Source organism: Macaca fascicularis, chromosome 12 (genome assembly GCF_037993035.2).
Source record: "Macaca fascicularis isolate 582-1 chromosome 12, T2T-MFA8v1.1".
Lineage (NCBI taxonomy): Eukaryota > Metazoa > Chordata > Mammalia > Primates > Cercopithecidae > Macaca > Macaca fascicularis.
In genome coordinates, this window is record NC_088386.1 from 51,136,650 (window position 1) to 51,159,649 (window position 23,000).

A 23,000-nucleotide genomic window follows, 5' to 3' on the forward strand; every position below is an offset into this window, starting at 1 on the left:
GTATATATCCAAAGGATAGGAAATCAGTATGTCTAAGAGACATCTGTACTTCCACGTTCTTTGAAGCATTACTCACAGGAGTCAGGACCTGGAATCAACCTAAATGTTTATCAGTGGATGAATAGATAAAGTAAATGTAGTATATATACACAATGGAATAATATTCAGCCTTGAAAATGAAGGAAACTCTGTCAATTAAGACAACATAATTCAACATAAGAAAGACAAATACTGTATGATCTCACTTAAATGTGGAAGCTAAAAAAGTTGAACTCACACAAACAGAGAGTAAAATAGTGGTTACCAGAGTCCTGGGAATTAGTAGCAGGGGTGAAAGGATTGAGAAGATGGTGATCAAAGCACACAAAACTTCAGCTGGACTGAAGGAATAAGTTTAAGAGTTCTATAGTACATCATAGTGACTACAGTTAACCACAATATATTGTATACTTGAAAATTGCTAAAAAAATTGATTTTAAGTGTCTTTACCACAAACAGATAATTATGTGAGGTAATGGACATGACAAATAGCCTGATTTAGCCATTCCACAACGTATACGTACAGCAAAACATCATATGGTATACCATACGTATATATAATTTTTACTTGTTTATTAAATAAATAAAAATTTGAAAAAATATATGTTTTATCTTTCAAAGAAGATTCAGAATTTAAAATATTAAATTTAAACTACAGAAATGTTAGTCTAAGTTTGGATTTTCTAATACAAAATATTACTCCTTATCGCTAAATATTAGGTAAAAATATTATTTTAATTTTCTTTTATATCTAGATGATCAGCAAGTTATTTGATCATCTTAAAAGTCTATGATTTATAAAGTTTCTTTATATTAATTTGTTAATTTCTACATATTAATTTGTGTTATTAATTTTGTTAAATTAAGATTTTATTTTATTTTGGGTAATTCTTAATGCAGACACTCATATAAAGGATCCAAATATGAAAACAGAACCATTATACAAAAGATTTTAGTATTCTTTAAAATAGTCTCATTTATCTTAATTGTTCATTAAAGATCTATAATCCATTATGGCTATGTATATTGAAAGGAAAAGACCTAGTTTTGGGCCTTTATTTTGGAAAAACTATGACTCTTTAACTCTGTTTTCTCATCTATAAAGTGAACTTTTGAGAACATTCAACTAATTTGCAATTATGGTGAGAATATGTGAAAGTGCTCAGCTTCTGTCAAATGCTTCATGTGGGGTGTGTGTGTGTATGTGTGTGTGTGTCTGTGTGTACATGCGTGGGCATTTGCATGTATTTGTGTGCCTGTGTTTGCGATAATAATTTCTACTTACTTGACTGTCATGATCTAGTAGTACAAAGACAAAAGGTATGTCTATTTAAAAAGCTAGAGTGCAAGAAAGAAAGACAAAAAATACTTCCTTCAACAAAAAGTAGATTTAAAGGGAGGGATGAGTTTTATTCAAAACTATGACTACTGCTTCTCATTGTCAGGGAAAGTAATATCACTAGGAGTTACATGGAATAAAGGGAAAGTAATATCACTAGGAGTTACATGGAATAAATGCTTAAATAATGATCGGGATAGATAGCTACTTACTCTGACTAATAAGAAATGAGTGACCTTTAAAATGACTCAGATTCCCAAAAATCTCTGACTCTACTCTATAATCTGTGTTTTGTTCTACATAAAATTAAACAATAAATCTAGTTAGAAGCAAAATTAGAAATCTAAAAGAGATGAGGACTGGGAACCAGGGGACCAAAGTTCTACTGTTCGGTTTGTGACCTTGAACAAATCACTAAATCCTCCCGGGCTTCAGCCCCATTACTTTCAACATGAAGGGGGTCTAAGGTCCCTCCAGCTTTAACACTTGGTGACACTATGATTCCAGTTCATAGCTTCTTGCTCACAATATTTGACACTTTGTTGACATACTGTCAGAAACTTCACACATTTTCCAAAAGCTATCACAGAGTATTATTAGGTCATTAATGCAGAGTTTTAAGAGGAAACTATAAAATATCTTTCACTGGGTATTTGTTATAGCAACTATGTTTATACTACTGGATTCCTCCGTGATGATAGATAGATAGATAGATAGATAGATAGATAGATAGATAGATAGATAGATAGATAAAGATATACTTCTAAAAGAAATCAACTATGTTAGGCTAATACACTGTAAGTAATCAAGTTGTAATACAAGTGTGTGTGACCAAAATATCTTCATGTAAAGCTTCTGCTTATTCCTACTCAGCTAATGATATAGAGATAAAATGTATCTGAGCCCATTTGTGCTTATGAATGTAAAGTAAAAATTATTTATTTGTGTGTGTATATATACACATCAGTGTATGTATATGTATATGTGTAAATAGAAAAATTCTGTAAAAATTGCTAAAAGATGTATACATTATAATGTTTTATTGTATATACTTCTGTGCCATTTTACTTTTCTACAATGAGCATGTAACTACTTAATTTTAAACTAAAAAATAAAACAGAAAATGTAAACATTTCTAGCCTTATGCAAAATTGTGTAAATTTCTTTTGTAGATTTCTTTTATTTATTTTTTCTTTCATAAATGGCATATACATGTAGCATATATCTCTTTCACTAGCTGTGTCTGTATGTATATGTAAATTATATCCAGTGTGTGTTGAGCACTAACTGTCCCAGGCATTGGTCTAAGCACTTTAATTATGATATACAACTCAGTACCCATGACACCCTTGAGTAGATTATTTTTACTACCATATACTGATTGAGCTGTGCTACTCAATGCTTATTTTCTTTTTTTAAAATTCATTTATTACACTTTAAGTTCTGGGATGCATGTGCAGAACGTGCAGGTTTGTTACACAGGTATACGTGTGCCATGGCGGTTTGCTGCACCCATCAAGCCGTCATCTGGGTTTTAAGCCCCACATGCATTAGGTATTTGTCCTAATGCTGTCCCTCTCCTTGCACCCCACCCCCTCAACACCTATTTTCTAGTGTTTTTACTTCTCTTTTGTAAACAGGAGAACAAGCTATACCTACGTTGGAAATTATTACAGTCAGAAGTTTGCCCACCTCAGATGGGTCTGGAGACTTCCTTCCCTAGAGCATTTAGCAATCCCTTTCATTCTTCTCCTGGGCATCGTTAACATACTCCTTTTCCCTGACTAGCCTTAATCCATACCCTATCCATTCTTCCCATCAGACAGGCACTTTTTCATTCTAACATACTTGACTATATTTCAGATTGTGTGTCTTTGCCTGCGTGTATGCTATTATCAATCATTATGCTTTCCAAATTCATGCTGAAGAGTGGTTTTGCCATTCCTTACACAAGATTTAGTTTTAGTTTAAAACTCAAACACATCATAGGAATCATCATAAAAATAGATTTATACACATGTAAAAGAGAATCAGAATACTGATTAATTGTTTATGCTTTTCATATAAGTAATAAAGCCAGCAATTAAGAATTTCATTGATAGATTATGGTAGAATCCTTGTGCAGGCTGCTTAGCCCATATCCTGGCTCTGAGCAGAACTGAACTTAAGCCTTCGGAAGACAACAGTCTGCCATTTTGCCTTATTCTCACAGATAAATTACTTTATAGCACTTTAGTGAAGAAAGGAAGATGTATTATTTAACAGCTCTCCAAATCATAGCAAACAGGCTTAAATTTATTAATTGATTTTATCCATTTTGCTTTGAAAAAGTAAATAAGTAAAGTAGAATCAAATGAGCCATATAGTTCCAGCCTGTTGAATATTTTAAACCAAACTGGAAATTAATGAGGTGATTAAGGAAAAAAAAAAAAAAACTGTAAAAGGAGATAAAAACAAGAGGCCTTAAGTACTTAATCTGGAAGAACATAATTGTAAATACTTTTTGCTCTATTGAATGAAAATAAGGATATTTTGTTCCAATCTACACTCCTCCCCTGAGCACTGCCACCTAGTAAGGGCTTTCTGAGTGACACTTTTGGTCCTCGAGTGGACCTTTCTGTGACACCTTTCTCAGAGGCCTCCGCCCCCCAGTAGGCCTGCAGGACTTGCTCCTGCTGAGGAAGGCTCACACAGCGTTTCGCTCTCTTATCCTACTGTGGCCATGTGGCGCTGGTGTGAAGGAAAATAAGCTAGAATAGCAAAGATACATCTCGCATGAAGTACTAGGCCACAATTGAAGTGGCAGAGACATCATTGTCAATCAAAAAATTTCTCCTGTCTTTGTAGCAAGTCTAATTCGGTTAATTCAGACAATCATCCCCGCAGCTGTACAAGACAATTAGGTCTAGAGATTCAAATCTATGCAATTGGTAAATAATCCCAAGAATAGGCAGAAGGCTATAAAGCAGTGTTACCTGTCCCTGCACATTCAAAAGCATTTTGACATTCAAAAGCTCTCACACGGACACATGATAATTAAAGTTAAAAGATTATGGCAGCTGCATTTTAAAGAGTAATAGTGTTACAATTAACATTAATTGTTAATTTTGCCTTTAAAATGAAGTAAAAAATAAATGCAAACTTTTGCCAAAAGGTAGTACCAAGAGTGTGTTTTATTGAAAATTATTCTAACCTTCCCCCATGCTGCAACTCTCTCCACAAAATAAAACATTTGCCAGTTAATGTGGACCTGATGTAACTGTTCTAGTCAGAAGGTCAAACATACTGAATCTGCTGCCAGAGCCAAGTTCAGTTGAAATGTATGAAAAACACAGAAAGTAAAACCTTGCAGTGAGCTATAAATACTCATAAATACACTAAAATTTATAGTTCATTATGCTCCTGTTTTGTCCTTCCTGCCAGCGTCAAAAAGCTCACGGACCTTCGTTTTAAAAGAAATTTACTGTACATTAGGAAGCAAGCCACATGGTGGTCCAAAACACTGCCAGTTCTCAGCAGGTCAAATACGTGCTGATTGAGGATTTGAACTAGGTGCATCCTATGCAGTGCTACATATGAACATTGAATTTTGAGCGCAGGGCACATGTATGTGTGTACTTTTAAGTTATTCTCTAAAGTCACTATTGTTTGAAACTATCTCACCATTCAAATAAATGACAGAGAAATTGCCAGTAAGTTTTTCCAGCTTTCTGATATCATAAGCTATGTAAAAATATCCATTGAAAAGGAGCTAGCATATCTATGGCAATGAAGCATAGAGGTTTTATGTGGCTCTGGAACCATCAGGTAAAATCAATTTTTTCAAAAATACAAACCTAAATCATGTTTACTTTTAGCATATTTAAAAATTCAGATATGAACTATTATTTTCTTTCAATACAGACCTGTTTATGAATCTATTTTTATTCAATTTTATTTAATGAAAACATTCTGTATCAAAAAATATCTCAATATGAAACTGAAAATGTTTCAATTACCTAGTATATTTGAAGAAATATAATAGCCATATCATATAGGGCTTTGCTACTCAGTTGTGTGGCCTGGGCACCAGCACTATTGGCCTAGCTTGGGAGCTTATAAAAATTTCAGAATTTCAAGCCCTTTTCCAGAACTACTGAATAAGAATCTGCAATTTAACATGATTCCCCTGTGATTCTTGTGCACATTAAAGTTTGTGGAACATGGATATAAAACAATAGCTTAAGTAGAAATGATATGGTACACCAAATGTTTTGTTAGCAGAAAAGCAAAATTCTGCTTAAAATCCAGCTAATTACATTAGAGCAATTTAATTTCTCACTACAAAAGAATAAGGTTCATGTTATTCAGAATTATTTTGCAGGACACTGATCAAAACTTTTTCTATATGATAGCCCACAGGATTTAATCCCCTCCCACACCCCTGCTAAAATACAACCCGATATTTTCTTCAGGAAAGTTGAGTTTTGTCTTAATTATGTGAATTAACTTCAGACATAAGTCACCGGTATTTGATAAGTCCCACTGACCAGAAAATTTGTAAATTTTCTTTCTAGTGGTATTCATTCCCATTAATTTATCTAACTTTGTTTTATTTAATCTTTTTCTTTATAAATACAATATAACAACATTAAAAAATAAAACTGTGAAATAAAACGCGTAACCTCATTTCTTAAAGAACTGTGGTCCATGGATATGAAGGACCTATCTTTCTCCAACAGGTATTGGCTCTCCAGGTCAGGTTAGAAATCCATTGCCATGGCAATGTGCAGGACTGCCTAGGAGGCTACCTGAGCTTATACCTGGCCTTGTGCAACAAAGATCATTAATCTCCAGGTCTCCCAATATGAATCTTTTGAAGAGCTATAAACACACCTACTGTGTAGCCTTTCCAGAGATATTCTGAAAGAACTAATATCCACAGTGTTTTAGCCAGATCAAATGGAGCACAATCTGAAGTGAACCTGCCATCTAGAGTTTGATCTCCTGACACTCACGAATAGCCTACTTGAAAGCTCCAACGTCCCTTTCAAAAACCCTAGTTTTAAAAGTAAAGATTATCAGTTTGTAAATATATCACATATCACACTTATCTATCAAAGCTATTAATCTTTTGTGGGATCTATTTTATGGGCCATTGTGAAAATCTAACAAGTCTGAATTTTTTTTTTTTTCAGATAAATGCACAGGTACATTTATCTCAAAAACTATGTGTACAATGTCAAGAACTTCATTGTTTTCCAAGTGTCTATTCCAAAGAATTCAATGGAAGATACATTGCAACATGTGATTCACCAAATGCTATGCAAAGTCGTCAAGCCCTAATATAAACTGAAATACATTAGATAGTTAACTTGTAAAATATCAATAGCAGGCATATACACCTTGTTTATTCTTTGCTAAGTATGCTTATTTTCAAAATTGTTCTTTTTCAGAGAATGTAAATTCTTTTTTTTTTTTAAGCAATATATATGTATTTAGGGTGATACACATATACATTTACAGAAACAATTAATAATGCAAGGACACAGTATTACTTATCAGTGGCTTCTATTTCTCATTACTGGTATTTCTAATACAAAGTGTTCTCTATAGAAATAAATTTCAAAATACATTCACTGTTGATTTATGACCCAATTTTACATAGTTGCATCCAGAAACAAATCTTATAGTAGTCGATAATTTCTCCTTATTCATTACATATAATCTATTAATAAATATTATACAGTTAATTAAAAATAGATAGAGGCTGGCAGAAGTATATAGATATTTTGCAGCAGTCACTTAACACTCTTCATATTCAATTGCAATGTAATGACACCTCAGAGGGTTCCTTAAAAATTCACTTTAAAGACTATGACTATTCCCAAATCTCCTTTCCATAACCAACTTTTCCAGGAAATAAGATTCAATGTCAATGGTGACCCATTTGCTAAATGGATCAGAGTTAATAGAACTTTAGCAGACTAAATTTCATATAATTATGCAATCTTTTCAAAAGAGCACTTTATTTTTTTATTTTATTTTTTTAATTTATTTATTATTATTATACTTTAAGTTGTAGGGTACATGTGCATAACGTGCAGGTTTGTTACATATGTATACTTGTGCCATGTTGGTGTGCTGCACCCATCAACTCGTCATTTACATCAGGTATAACTCCCAGTGCAATCCCTCCCCCCTCCCCCCTCCCCATGATAGGCCCCGGTGTGTGATGTTCCCCTTCCTGAGTCCAAGTGATCTCATTGTTCAGTTCCCACCTATGAGTGAGAACATGCGGTGTTTGGTTTTCTGTTCTTCTGATAGTTTGCTAAGAATGATGGTTTCCAGCTGCATCCATGTCCCTACAAAGGACACAAACTCATCCTTTTTTATGGCTGCATAGTATTCCATGGTGTATATGTGCCACATTTTCTTAATCCAATCTGTCACTGATGGACATTTGGGTTGATTCCAAGACTTTGCTATTGTGAATAGTGCTGTAATAAACAGACGTGTGCATGTGTCTTTATAGCAGCATAATTTATAATCCTTTGGGTATATACCCAGTAATGGGATGGCTGGGTCATATGGTACATCTAGTTCTAGATCCTTGAGGAATCGCCATACTGTTTTCCATAATGGTTGAACTAGTTTACAATCCCACCAACAGTGTAAAAGTGTTCCTATTTCTCCACATCCTCTCCAGCACCTGTTGTTTCCTGACTTTTGAATGATCGCCATTCTAACTGGTGTGAGATGGTATCTCATTGTGGTTTTGATTTGCATTTCTCTGATGGCCAGTGATGATGAGCATTTTTTCATGTGTCTGTTGGCTGTATGAATGTCTTCTTTTGAGAAATGTCTGTTCATATCCTTTGCCCACTTTTTGATGGGGTTGTTTGTTTTTTTCTTGTCAATTTGTTTGAGTTCTTTGTAGGTTCTGGATATTAGCCCTTTGTCAGATGAGAAGATTGCAAAAATTTTCTCCCATTCTGTAGGTTGCCTGTTCACTCTGATGGTAGTTTCTTTTGCTGTGCAGAAGCTCTTTAGTTTAATGAGATCCCATTTGTCAATTTTGGCTTTTGCTGCCGTTGCTTTTGGTGTTTTAGACATGAAGTCTTTGCCCATGCCTATGTCCTGAATGGTACTACCTAGGTTTTCCTCTAGGATTTTTATGGTATTAGGTCTAACATTTAAGTCTCTAATCCATCTTGAATTAATTTTCGTATAAGGAGTAAGGAAAGGATCCAGTTTCAGCTTTCTACTTATGGCTAGCCAATTTTCCCAGCACCATTTATTAAATAGGGAATCCTTTCCCCATTTCTTGTTTCTCTCAGGTTTGTCAAAGATCAAATGGCTGTAGATGTGTGGTATTATTTCTGAGGACTCTGTTCTGTTCCATTGGTCTATATCTCTGTTTTGGTACCAGTACCATGCTGTTTTGGTTACTGTAGCCTTGTAGTATAGTTTGAAGTCAGGTAGCGTGATGCCTCCAGCTTTGTTCTTTTGACTTAGGATTGTCTTGGAGATGCGGGCTCTTTTTTGGTTCCATATGAACTTTAAAGCAGTTTTTTCCAATTCTGTGAAGAAACTCATTGGTAGCTTGATGGGGATGGCATTGAATCTATAAATTACCTTGGGCAGTATGGCCATTATCACGATATTGATTCTTCCTATCCATGAGCATGGTATGTTCTTCCATTTGTTTGTGTCCTCTTTGATTTCACTGAGCAGGGGTTTGTAGTTCTCCTTGAAAAGGTCCTTTACATCCCTTGTAAGTTGGATTCCTAGGTATTTTATTCTCTTTGAAGCAATTGTGAATGGAAGTTCATTCCTGATTTGGCTCTCTATTTGTTACTGGTGTATAAGAATGCTTGTGATTTTTGCACATTAATTTTGTATCCTGAGACTTTGCTGAAGTTGCTTATCAGCTTAAGGAGATTTTGGGCTGAGACAATGGGGTTTTCTAAATATACAATCATGTCATCTGCAAACAGGGACAGTTTGACTTCTTCTTTTCCTAACTGAATACCCTTGATTTCTTTCTCTTGCCTGATTGCCCTAGCCAGAACTTCCAACACTATGTTGAATGGGAGTGGTGAGAGAGGGCATCCCTGTCTTGTGCCAGTTTTCAAAGGGAATTTTTCCAGTTTTTGCCCATTCAGTATGATATTGGCTGTGGGTTTGTCATAAATAGCTCTTATTATTTTGAGGTACGTTCCATCAATACCGAATTTATTGAGCGTTTTTAGCATGAAGGGCTGTTGAATTTTGTCAAAAGCCTTTTCTGCATCTATTGAGATAATCATGCGGTTCTTGTCTTTGGTTCTGTTTATATGCTGGATTATGTTTATTGATTTGCGAATGTTGAACCAGCCTTGCATCCCAGGGATGAAGCCCACTTGATCATGGTGGATAAGCTTTTTGATGTGTTGCTGAATCCGGTTTGCCAGTATTTTATTGAGGATTTTTGCATCGATGTTCATCAGGGATATTGGTCTAAAATTCTCTTTTTTTGTTGTGTCTCTGCCAGGCTTTGTTATCAGGATGATGTTGGCCTCATAAAATGAGTTAGGGAGGATTCCCTCTTTTTCTATTGATTGGAATAGTTTCAGAAGGAATGGTACCAACTCCTCCTTGTACCTCTGGTAGAATTCAGCTGTGAATCCATCTGGTCCTGGACTTTTTTTGGTTGGTAGGCTATTAATTATTGCCTCAATTTCAGAGCCTGCTATTGGTCTATTCAGGGATTCAACTTCTTCCTGGTTTAGTCTTGGAAGAGTGTAAGTGTCCAGGAAATTATCCATTTCTTCTAGATTTTCCAGTTTATTTGTGTAGAGGTGTTTATAGTATTCTCTGATGGTAGTTTGTATTTCTGTGGGGTCGGTGGTGATATCGCCTTTATCATTTTTAATTGCGTCGATTTGATTCCTCTCTCTTTTCTTCTTTATTAGTCTTGCTAGTAGTCTGTCAATTTTGTTGATCTTTTCAAAAAACCAACTCCTGGATTCATTGATTTTTTGGAGAGTTTTTTGTGTCTCTATCTCCTTCAGTTCTGCTCTGATCTTAGTTATTTCTTGCCTTCTGCTAGCTTTCGAATGTGTTTGCTCTTGCTTCTCTAGTTCTTTTAATTGAGATGTTAGAGTGTCAATTTTAGATCTTTCCTGCTTTCTCTTGTGGGCATTTAGTGCTATAAATTTCCCTCTACACACTGCTTTAAATGTGTCCCAGAGATTCTGTTATGTTGTATCTTTGTTCTCATTGGTTTCAAAGAACATCTTTATTTCTGCCTTCATTTCGTTATGTACCCAGTAGTCATTCAGGAGCAGGTTATTCAGTTTCCATGTAGTTGAGTGGTTTTGATTGAGTTTCTTAGTCCTGAGTTCTAGTTTGATTGCACTGTGGTCTGAGAGACAGTTTGTTATAATTTCTGTTTTTGTACATTTGCTGAGGAGTGCTTTACTTCCAATTACGTGGTCGATTTTGGAGTAAGTACGATGTGGTGCTGAGAAGAATGTATATTCTGTTGATTTGGGGTGGAGAGTTCTATAGATGTCTTTTAGGTCTGCTTGCTGCAGAGATGAGTTCAATTCCTGGATATCCTTGTTAACTTTCTGTCTCGTTGATCTGTCTAATGTTGACAGTGGAGTGCTGAAGTCTCCCATTATTATCGTATGGGAGTCTAAGTCTCTTTGTAAGTCTCTAAGGACTTGCTTTATGAATCTGGGTGCTCCTGTATTGGGTGCATATATATTTAGGATAGTTAGCTCTTCCTGTTGAATTGATCCCTTTACCATTATGTAATGGCCTTGTTTGTCTCTTTTGATCTTTGATGGTTTAAAGTCTGTTTTATCAGAGACTAGTATTGCAACCCCCGCTTTTTTTTGTTCTCCAATTGCCTGGTAAATCTTCTTCCATCCCTTTATTTTGAGCCTATGTATGTCTCTGCATGTGAGATGGGTCTCCTGAATACAGCAGACTGATGGGTCTTGACTCTTTATCCAGTTTGCCAGTCTGTGTCTTTTAATTGGAGCATTTAGTCCATTTACATTTAAGGTTAAGATTGTTATGTGTGAACTTGATCCTGTCATTATGATATTAACTGGTTATTTTGCTCGTTAGTTGATGCAGTTTCTTCCTAGCCTCGATGGTCTTTAGATTTTGGCATGTTTTTGCAATGGCTGGTACCGGTTGTTCCTTTCCATGTTTAGTGCTTCCTTCAGGGTCTCTTGTAAGGCAGGCCTAGTGGTGACAAAATCTCTAAGCATTTGCTTATCTGTAAAGGATTTTATTTCTCCTTCACTTATGAAACTTAGTTTGGCTGGATATGAAATTCTAGGTTGAAAATTCTTTTCTTTAAGAATGTTGAATATTGGCCCCCACTCTCTTCTGGCTTGGAGAGTTTCTGCCGAGAGATCTGCTGTTAGTCTGATGGGCTTCCCTTTGTGGGTAACCCAACCTTTCTCTCTGGCTGCCCTTAAGATTTTTTCCTTCATTTCAACTTTGGTGAATCTGGCATTATGTGTCTTGGAGTTGCTCTTCTGGAGGAGTATCTTTGTGGCGTTCTCTGTATTTCCTGGATTTGAATGTTGGCCTGCCCTACTAGGTTGGGGAACTTCTCCTGGATGATATCCTGCAGAGTGTTTTCCAACTTGGTTCCATTTTCCCCCTCACTTTCAGGCACCCCAATCAGACGTAGATTTGGTCTTTTTACATAATCCCATACTTCTTGCAGGCTTTGTTCATTTCTTTTTCTTCTTTTTTCTTTTGGTTTCTCTTCTCGCTTCATTTCATTCATTTGATCCTCAATCGCAGATACTCTTTCTTCCAGTTGATCGAGTCGGTTACTGAAGCTTGTGCATTTGTCACGTATTTCTCGTGTCATGGTTTTCATCTCTTTCATTTCGTTTATGACCTTCTCTGCATTAATTACTCTAGCCATCAATTCTTCCACTTTTTTTTCAAGATTTTTAGTTTCTTTGCGCTGGGTACGTAATTCCTCCTTTAGCTCTGAGAAATTTGATGGACTAAAGCCTTCTTCTCTCATCTCGTCAGTCATTCTCCATCCAGCTTTGATCCATTGCTGGCGATGAGCTGCGCTCCTTTGCCGGGGGAGATGCGCTCTTATTTTTTGAATTTCCAGCTTTTCTGCCCTGCTTTTTCCCCATCTTTGTGGTTTTATCTGCCTCTGGTCTTTGATGATGGTGATGTACTGATGGGGTTTTGGTGTAGGTGTCCTTCCTGTTTGATAGTTTTCCTTCTAACAGTCAGGACCCTCAGCTGTAGGTCTGTTGGAGATTGCTTGAGGTCCACTCCAGACCCTGTTCACCTGGGTATCAGCAGCAGAGGCTGCAGAAGATAGAATATTTCTGAACAGCGAGTGTACCTGTCTGATTCTTGCTTTGGAAGCTTCCTCTCCGGGGTGTACTCCACCCTGTGAGGTGTGGGGTGTCAGACTGCCCCTAGTGGGGGATGTCTCCCAGTTAGGCTACTCAGGGGTCAGGGACCCACTTGAGCAGGGAGTCTGTCCCTTCTCAGATCTCAACCTCCGTGTTGGGAGTTCCACTGCTCTCTTCAAAGCTGTCAGACAGAGTCGTTTGCGTCTGTAGAGGTTTCGGCTGCATTTGTTATTGCCCTGTCCCCAGAGGTGGAGTCTACAGAGACAGGCAGGTTTCCTTGAGCTGCTGTGAGCTCCACCCAGTTCGAGCTTCCCAGCAGCTTTGTTTACCTACTTAAGCCTCAGCAATGGCGGGCGCCCCTCCCCTAGCCTCGCTGCTGCCTTGCCGGTAGATCACAGACTGCTGTGCTAGCAATGAGGGAGGCTCCGTGGGTGTGGGACCCTCCCGGCCAGGTGTCAGATATGATCTCCTGGTATGCCTGTTTGCTTAAAGCGCAGTATTGGGGTGGGAGTTACCCGATTTTCCAGGTGTTGTGTGTCTCAGTTCCCCTGGCTAGGAAAAGGGATTCCCTTTCCCCTTGCGCTTCCCAGGTGAGGCAATGCCTCGCCCTGCTTCAGCTCTCGCTGGTCGGGCTGCAGCAGCTGACCAGCACCGATCGTCCGGCACTCCCCAGTGAGATGAACCCAGTACCTCAGTTGAAAATGCAGAAATCACTGATCTTCTGTGTCGCTCGCGCTGGGAGTTGGAGACTGGAGCTGTTTCTATTCGGCCATCTTGCTCCGCCCCTGTAAATTCTTAATGATAGGAATAGTTTAGGCTTAAAAATTGTATGTTCTTGAAAGGATTATGTATTATTTTATTAAAGCTCTTTTTACATATTAACGAGGAACTCAGGAGTTACTTTACTTTGAAAAAAAACTTTTCTCAAGTTTCAGGATGGGGAAATGAGCTGGAAAAAAAATGTTAATACTTTTACATGAATAATAATGGAATAAAACAGTCTAATTAACAACAACATCAGAGGAAAAATCCAACTACTCAAGAATATGCTAGACTTGTAGCTCCTAGGACGTATAATAAAAGCATTCCATGTATGGATTCATTGCCATCAAGGTGGTGGGGAATGATAGTGGACTGGAATTAAGGCAACCTCTCTCATAAGCATGTTGATTCCAGACTTATTTTAATACTCAACACTGATTTTATTTTTGTCAGCATATATGTGTCCTTTGAAAATGCAGAGTTTTAGCATCGTGGAAACTGAGCATGTCAGATGAAACCCAGCAGTCATTAGTGGGTAAGATATATCATGTATGGTACAAACTCCATTCCGACCTAACTTTTCACTATGTGTCCTTGAGCTATATCTTAGCTTAGAACGAAACATGAACATAAGCCAATTCTACACCACTGAAGCCATCAAATCCAAGACAGAATGTCTGAAACCCATTTCAAACCTAGAGTTTCTGATATGTTTTAACTAGTAAATGATGAACAATATGGGTTACAGGAGGGTACTCTGTAAAGGATTTACCATAAGCATACATTATTGAAGAGCATCTGTTTATTCCATCTTTTCCAGAATTTTTAGGGTAACATTTTATTCAATTCAACATTGCAACAAATCTGGCAATGAAGCTATTTTAATCTTAGACTACATTAACCAGTACTATAACTGGAGTACGGCAGAGAGAATTCTCACCAAATCTTGGAGGTCCACCTCACACAAGTGAAGCATTTCAGACATTGTCATTAAAAACTGGAAAGCAAATGTGTAGCAACCAGAATAGTGAAAGAATTTAAAACTTCGAGGGTGGAGAAAAACCACAAAATTGTCTTTAAATATTTAAGGAATCTCCCAGTAGAATAGATATTAGATTATCTCTATGTGGATATAGAAGAAAAAGCAAAAACCAATAGATGGAAACTATAAAGACATATTAAAAATGAAATAGACTGCTTCATAGAGATTAATTTCCCATCAGTGAATTCAGGGAAGACAAACTTAGAACAGACAACTAGATCAGAGGCCATAAATCCTCACATGTCAATTTATATTAGGTTTTTGTTTACCAGACCAATTTTTTTTTTGTTTAAATATGTCAAGCAATACCTTAGTAAGGTACTCACTTATTTTATCCCTAATGACATATTAATCAGGCAATATCATAGATCTCTGGTTACTATTCCATCTCTGTGTTTTTTACAGTCATCGTACACACTTCTTTTCTAATGGGTAAAGGCCGTGATCTGGCCTCTTCCACTCAGTAATCCCATTATTTCCATAAAAACCACCAAATCCCATCTCATTGTGGTACCTTCTACTGTTGTGCCTTGCCTACGGAGGACAGTCACATCTTGATTTTACAAGGATGGAGTGTTCTGTTGGCCTCATCTAAGAAATGCTTAAAGGAAGGTTGTAGGGGTTACACATAATAGGTCCACTCCAACATTCCCTACTTCCTAGGCCTACAGTATGCCAGGAATATGTCAAACTTACATCCTCATTGATTTTAGGATATTGTTAAGTCCAGGCTTTGTTTTTAATTGACAGCTATAAACCGTATATACTTACAGTGTACAACATGATGTTGAGACTACTGGATCACATGGAAGTTCTATTTTTAATTTTTGAGGAACTTCCATACCATTTTTATGCTGGTTGTACAAATTTACATTCCTACCAATAGTGCACAGAGATTCCTTTTTCTCCACAACCTCACCAACGGCTGTCATCTTTTCTCTTTCTGATGATAGCCATCCTAACATGCATGACGTACTATCTTATTATGTTTTTAATTTGTATTTCTCTGATGGTTAGTAATGGTGAGCATTTTTTTCATGTACTTATTGGCCATTTTTATGTCTTATTTTAAGAACAATGGCACATGCCTGTAATCCCAGCCCTTTGGGAGGCCAAGGTAGGTAGATCATCAGAGGTGAGGAGTTCAAGACCAGCCTGACTAACATGGTGAAACCCCATCTCCAGCAAACACAGAAAATTAGCCAGGAGTGGTGGCGGGTGCCTGGAATCCCAGCTACTTCGGAGGCTGAGGCAGGAGAATCACTTGAACCCAGGAGGCAGAGGTTTCAGTGAGCCAAGATCACACCACTGCACTCCAGCCTGGGCAACAAGAGTGAAACTCTGTAAAAAAAAAATAATAATAAATACAAGAAAGAAGGAAAGGAAAGGAAAGGAAAGGAAAGGAAAGGAAAGGAAAGGAAAGGAAAGGAAAGGAAAGGAAAGGAAAGGAAAGTCTATTCCAGTCTATTGCCTATTTTTTTAATTAGGTTTTTGGTTTTCTTGCTATAGAGCTGTTTGAGATCCTTATATATTTTGAGTGTTAACCCCTTATCAGATGTATGCTTTGCAAATATATTTTCCCATTCCGTGGGTCATGTCTTCACTTTGGTAATTACTTCCTTTGCTGTGCAGACACTTTGTCGTTTGATGTAATCCTGTTTGTTTCTGCTTTTGTTGTCTGTGCTTTTGGGGTCATATCGCACAAAATCACTGCCCAGACCATTGTCATGAAGATTTTCCCCTATGTTTTATTCTAGTATCTTTACCATTTCAGGTTTTACATGTAAATCTTTAATCCATTTTGATTTGATTTTTGCAACTGGTATGAGGTGAGTATCCAATTTCATTCTTCTACATGTGGATATTGTTTCCCAACAGCAGTTACTGAGGAGAAAATCTTTGTCCTATCATGTGTCCTTTTGCATCTTTGTCTAAAATCAATTGATTGTAAATTCCTGGATTTATTACTAGGATTTCTATACTAATCCATTGGTCTATGTGCTTTTTTCATGCCAGAACCATGTTGTTTTGACTACTATCGCTTTGTAGTAGTATGATGCCTTTAGTCTTGCTCTGTTTCTCAAGATTGCTTGTCTATTTGGCAACAATTTGTTCCATATGAATGTAGGATTGTTTTTTTAATCTCGGTGAAAACGCCATTGGAATTTTGACAGGGATTGCACTTAATCTACAGATCACCTTAGTTAGTACAGATGCTTTGGGTAGTATGGACCTTTGGTAGACAGATATAACAATATTAATTTCCCAATTAATGAACACTGTATTTATTCGTGTCTTCTTCCATCAATGTTTTATAGTTTTCAATGCACAGATCTTTCACCTTGGTTAAATTTACTTCTAAGTATTTTTGGTATCTATTGTAAATAGAATTTTATTTTAAAAAATTCTTTTTTGAATAGTTCATTGTTAGTGTACAGGAACACTATTTATTTTTGTATGTTAATTTTGTATCCTGCAACTTAATTAAATTGGTTTATTAGTTTTAACAGTTTTTGTGGAGTCTGTAAGGTTGTCTATACATAAGAGTATGTCATCTGCAAACAAGGACAATTTAACTTCTTCTTTTACAATTTGGATGCTTTCTTTTTCTTGAATAATTACTCTGTATAACTCCAGTACTATGTCGAATAGAAGCGGCGTAGCAGGAGAGAGCATCTTTGCCTTATTCTTCATCTGAGAGAAAAAGCTTTCAACTTTTCACCACAGCATATGATGCTACCTTGGGCTTGTAATATATGGCCTTTATTGTGTTAAGATACATTCTTTCTAGACTTAATTTGTTGACAGTTTTTTATGAAGAAGAAATGTTTGATTTGGTCAAATGCTTTTTCTGCATCTACTGAGATGACCATATGATGTTTGTCCTTTATTCTGTTAATATGTGTCATATTTATTGATTTGCATATATTGAACTATGATATTTTTTAATCCTAGATACAAATCTCACTTAATCATGGTTAATGATCCTTTTAATATGCTGTTGATTTTAGTTGACTAATGTTTTGTTGAGGATTTTTGCATCTATGTTCATCGGGGTTATTGGCATGTAATTTTCTTTTCTTGTAGTCTTGTCTAGCTTTGGTATCAGGGAAATGCTGGCCTTGTAAAATGAATTCAGAAATATTCCTTTATCTTCAATTTTTTTGAAAAAGTTTGAGAAACACTCCACAAAAAATTAACTCAAAATGGATTATAGACCTAAATGTAAAACACAAAATTGTAAAATTCCTGGAAGATAACATGGGAGGAAATCTACATGACACTGGGTATTGCAATGGTATTTTAGATACAACCTCAATGGCATGATCCATGAAAGAAAAAAAATGGTAAATTTGATTTAATTAAAATACAAAACTTCTCCTCTGTTGAAAACACTGTCAAGAGAATAAAAAGACAAGCCATAGACTGGGAGAAAATATTTGTAAGACACATATCTAACAAAGCACTGTTGTCTAAAATATACTAAAAACTCTTAAAACTCAATAGTGAGAAAGTGGACAACCCAATTTAAAAATGTCTGGGAGGCCGAGTCAGGTGGATCACGCAGTCAGGAGTTTGAGGCCAGCCTGGCTAACATGGTGAAAATCCATCCCTATTAAATACAAAAATTAGCCAGATGTGGTGACACACACCTGTAACCCCAGCAACTCAGGAGGCTGAGGCAGGAAAATCACTTGTACCTGGGAGGCAGAGGCTGCAGCGAGCTGAGATCATGCCATTGTACTCCACCCTGGGTGACAGAGCAAGACTCTATCTCAAAAAAAAAAAAAAAAAAAATCCTAAATTGACACCTCATCACAGAAGATATACAGATGGCAAATAAGCATATGAAAAGATCACAACATCATATGTCATTAGGTAATGATATAAAACATTAAACAATAATGAGATATTACTACATACCTATTAGAATAGTCGAAATTCAAGACACTGACAACAGCAAATGCTGGTGGAAATAGGGAGCAACAGGGACTCTCAGTCATTACTGGTGGTAATGTAAAATGGTACAGCCACTTTGGAAGAGAGTTTGGGCAGTTTCTTACAAAACTAAACATATTCTTACCATACAATCTAGCAGCTGCAGTCCGAAAGAGTTGAAAAGTTATATCCATGCAAAAAACTGCACATCGATATTTATGGCAGCTTTATTTATAATTGCCAAAACTTGGAAGCACTTGAGATATTCTATAGTAGGTGTGCATATAGATAAACTTTGGTACAGCCAGAAATGTGCTATAATTCAGTGCTAAAAAGAAATGAGTTATGACAAACCCACAAGCAAAATCATACCGAATGAGAAAAAGTTGGAAGCATTTCCCCTAGGAACTAGAACAAGAAAAGGATATTTACTGTCACCACTCTTATTCAGCATAGTAGTAGCAGTATTAGCCTAAGCAATCAGGCAAGAGAAATAAATAAGAGGAATACAAAGTGAAAAAGAAGTCACATTATCTCTGTTTACTGATGACATGATCATATACCCAGAAAAACCCTAAAGATTCCCCCAAAAGACTCTTAGACTTGATAAACAACTTCACTAAGGTTTCAGAATGCAAAATCAGTGTACGAAAATCAGTAGCATTTTATAACTAAAGTAGCATGGTACTGGTATAAAAATAAACATAGATCAATGGAACAGAATAGAGAATGCATAAGTAAAGCCACATATCTACAACTAACTTATTTTCAACAAAGTTCACAAAAATATAAAATAAAATAAGGGGAAAGGACATCTTATTCAATAAGTAGTTCTGGGAAAATTGACTAGTCATATGCAGAATGAAACTGGGGACCTAGCTCTCAAAATATATAAAGATTAACTCAAGATCAATTAAAGAGCTTAACTGGAAGACCTGAAACTGTATTAATCCTAGAATAAAACATAGGAAATTCTCTTATGGACATTGGCTTAGGCAAAGAATTTATGACAAAGACCCCAAAAGCAAACGCAACAAAAACAATAATAGGGAAATAGGACTTAATTAAACTAAAAAGCTTCTGCATAGCAAAATAAATAATTAGCAGTATAAGCAGACAACCTGCACAATGGAAGAAAATATTTGCAAATTATGCATCCAACAAATGACTCATATCCAAAATCTACAAGGAACTCAAACAACTCATGAGAGAAAACAAACAACCCCATTAAAAACTGGGCAAAAGATACGAACAGCTATTTCTCAAAAGAGGATACACAAACAGCCAACAAACACAGGAAAAAAAGCTCAACCTCACTAATGATCAGGGAATTTCAAATTAAAACCACAATGAGATATTTATACCAGGCAGAATGGCGATTACAATAAAGTCAAAAACAGCAGATATTGGCAGGGATGCAGAGAAAACGGGACACTTGTACACTGTTGGTGGGAATGTAAGTTAGTTCAGCCTCTATGGAAAGTAGTATGGAGATGTCTCAAAGAACTGAAAACAGAACTACTACTCTACCCAGCAATCCCACTACTTGGCATGTACCCAAATGAAAATAAATTATTGTATAAAAAAGACACCTGTACACATATGTTTACTGCGGCACTTTTCACAATATCAAAGATATGGAACCAACCTAAGTGCCCATTGATGGTTGATTTTATAAAGAAAATGTGACATGTAACACCATGGAATACCATATAACCATAAAAATGAATATAATCATGTTCTTTGCAGCAATATGGGTGGAATTAGAAGCCATTATCTTAAGTGAACTAGCTCAGAAACAGAAAATCTAATACTGTGTGTTATCACTTACAAGTGGAAGGTAAACAATGAATATACATAAACACAAAGGTAGAAATAATAGGCACTGGGGACTCTAAAAGGAGAGAGGGTGGAAGCAGAGTGACAGTAAAAAAGTTACTTATTTGGTACAATGTTCATCATTTGGATGATGTGTGCACTAGAAGCCCAATTCCCACCCATTAAGCAATATACCCACATAACAAACATGCACATGTACCCCCTTAATCTAAAACAAAATAATTTTAAAATACAATGAGATATTGAGACATAGAGGAAACTTGGATGTGTATTACTAAGTGAAAGAAGCCAATCTGAAAAAGCTACATAGTGTATGATTTTAACTATATGACACTCTAGGAAAGACAAAACTATGGAGTCAGCGAAAATATCAGTGATTGCCAGGAGTTACGGTGGTAGAAGGGGTGAATAGGCAGAGCACAGAGGATTTTTAAGGATGCTCAGAATGCTTACTGATATAAGATTAGTTATTTTTCTAGCCTTCTGAGTGGAGAGACAGAATGTGTGTTTGTGTGGGCTTATGTGTTTGTGTCAGTGTTTCTTAAGACATAAGGTCTACTTTTATTAATGACTTTAATTCAAACACAGGATTTTAACTTTTCTAATTGGGTTTCTTAAATATGTTTCCCTTTTAACCACAATGAAAATCCTGCCTCTCAATGATATAATTATTCTTTTGATATATTCCACAGTATATACACAAGTATTTCAGGATAACTTTAACATTACAAACTGATATGGTCATGAAAAATAACTTAGGATTTGTTGCAGGCCTTTTTGCTGTTAGATATATACCATACCAGAGATATAAAGATGAATTAGTTTATTTTGTTTTATAATTTATAAACTATTTACATTGTTCCAGAGTTATGTCTATAAATCTATACTCTATTTACCAGGAAGTTCAGTCTCTACCACTGTCCCAGTCACTCTATTTGTTCCCCCACATGCAGGTATATATATAGAGAGACACACATATATACACATATATAGCATATATACGTATATAACACATATAACATATAAATATATGTACACTTTTAAAATGTTATCTTTTATATGTACATTTTAATATAACTAAATATAATATACTATATATACATGTATATATATACATTTACCCATTTTTAAGTGGTAGCATGCTATATACCTAACACATATGCTTTACATTATATACATATTTGCTATACACATACCAACTTGTGTATTTCTTCAAAATGGTGTTTTCATATAACATCATATCCTGGAAATTATATTCCATATTTTTATTCAGCTGCATAGTATGCTCTTGTTTATTTGATCGGTTTTCTATTGATGGACATATATCTTATTTTTAAATCTTTTGCTGTTAAAATTAGTAAAGTAACTCCACAAATAATACACCAACTATGTACCCACAACAATTAAAAATTAAAACAAAGTAAATTTTTTATATTTCTTTCAGTTTATTACCGATATGCTTTAATATATCTCTAAAAGTGCTGCAACTACACATATGTGCCTTCTGATGAGATAAAATACAAAGCACAGAGTACCAGTTAAATCTGAATGGAATCAGACTTCTAAATATAAATTTACAATAAATACAAAGAAAATCAACCAAGTCAGAATGTAGACAATTCTTCAAGGTAAATACCCGTGATTAAAAATCAATGGCAAGAAAAAAAGTAGAATGAGCAGTTATATATTTTTGAAGATTTAAAAGGCTTAATTGACTAAGTATAACATATAAACTCTAGTTAGATCTTTAGTCAAAAACTGTTTGAAAAATAGAGCTCAGGTCAAAAATGGAAAAATTTGGACAGAGACCATTTTATTAGATGCTTTTAAGGAATTGCATTTTTAATATTATTTGATTTTAACATGCTTTTACTGCTAGAGATACATACCAAAGTATTCAGAGTAAAATAATATTTGTGAAATTTGTTTTAAAATACTACAACAAAAAATGACATATTAAAAATATTACTTCTTAGTAACACTTCCCTTAGTATTTATGGATGAAATTATTTGGGATATGCTTTTGATGTATTCCAAAAAAATGGAGAAATACAAAACACAAATTTGTAAAATATTTATAATGTTTAGATTTGGGCTATAAAGATTCATTATAACAGCCCCTCTCTATAAAAATTCTAGGCCATTATGATTTGGATTAATATAAAATGTTCATAATCTCATAGGTCCCATGAGTTTTCAATCTACTAAATGTTTGACATTTCATTGGATTTGTGATAATTTTCACTACTAAAGTTGTCAAAGAAGGACTGGACATTTTTCCTCCAGTTACCTATTCTTTGTTGGTCACAGTTTGATCTCTGATAGAAATGCTTAACAAAATTGTACTCGATTTTCAAAAACTAGCAAATTATTTCAAAATTCACACATTCCAATTAATAAGTTGTGATTCATTTGTCTGTCACTCAAGTAGCTACACAGAAAAGGGATAAAGAAAGATGAAATTGAATTTAGAACATCAATGATACTCAGTTTTACAGCACAGCACTACTAGTACCATACTGGCCAAGTTAGGTTCCCCAAGTCCTCCCCAGTCATTCACTGTTCACACTTCCCTCTGAAATGTGTACCTCCTTTTCTGTTATTGCATTGTTTTATAGGTAACTCATAGCTACCCAAAGTGTTTTTAACAGTGTGCAGC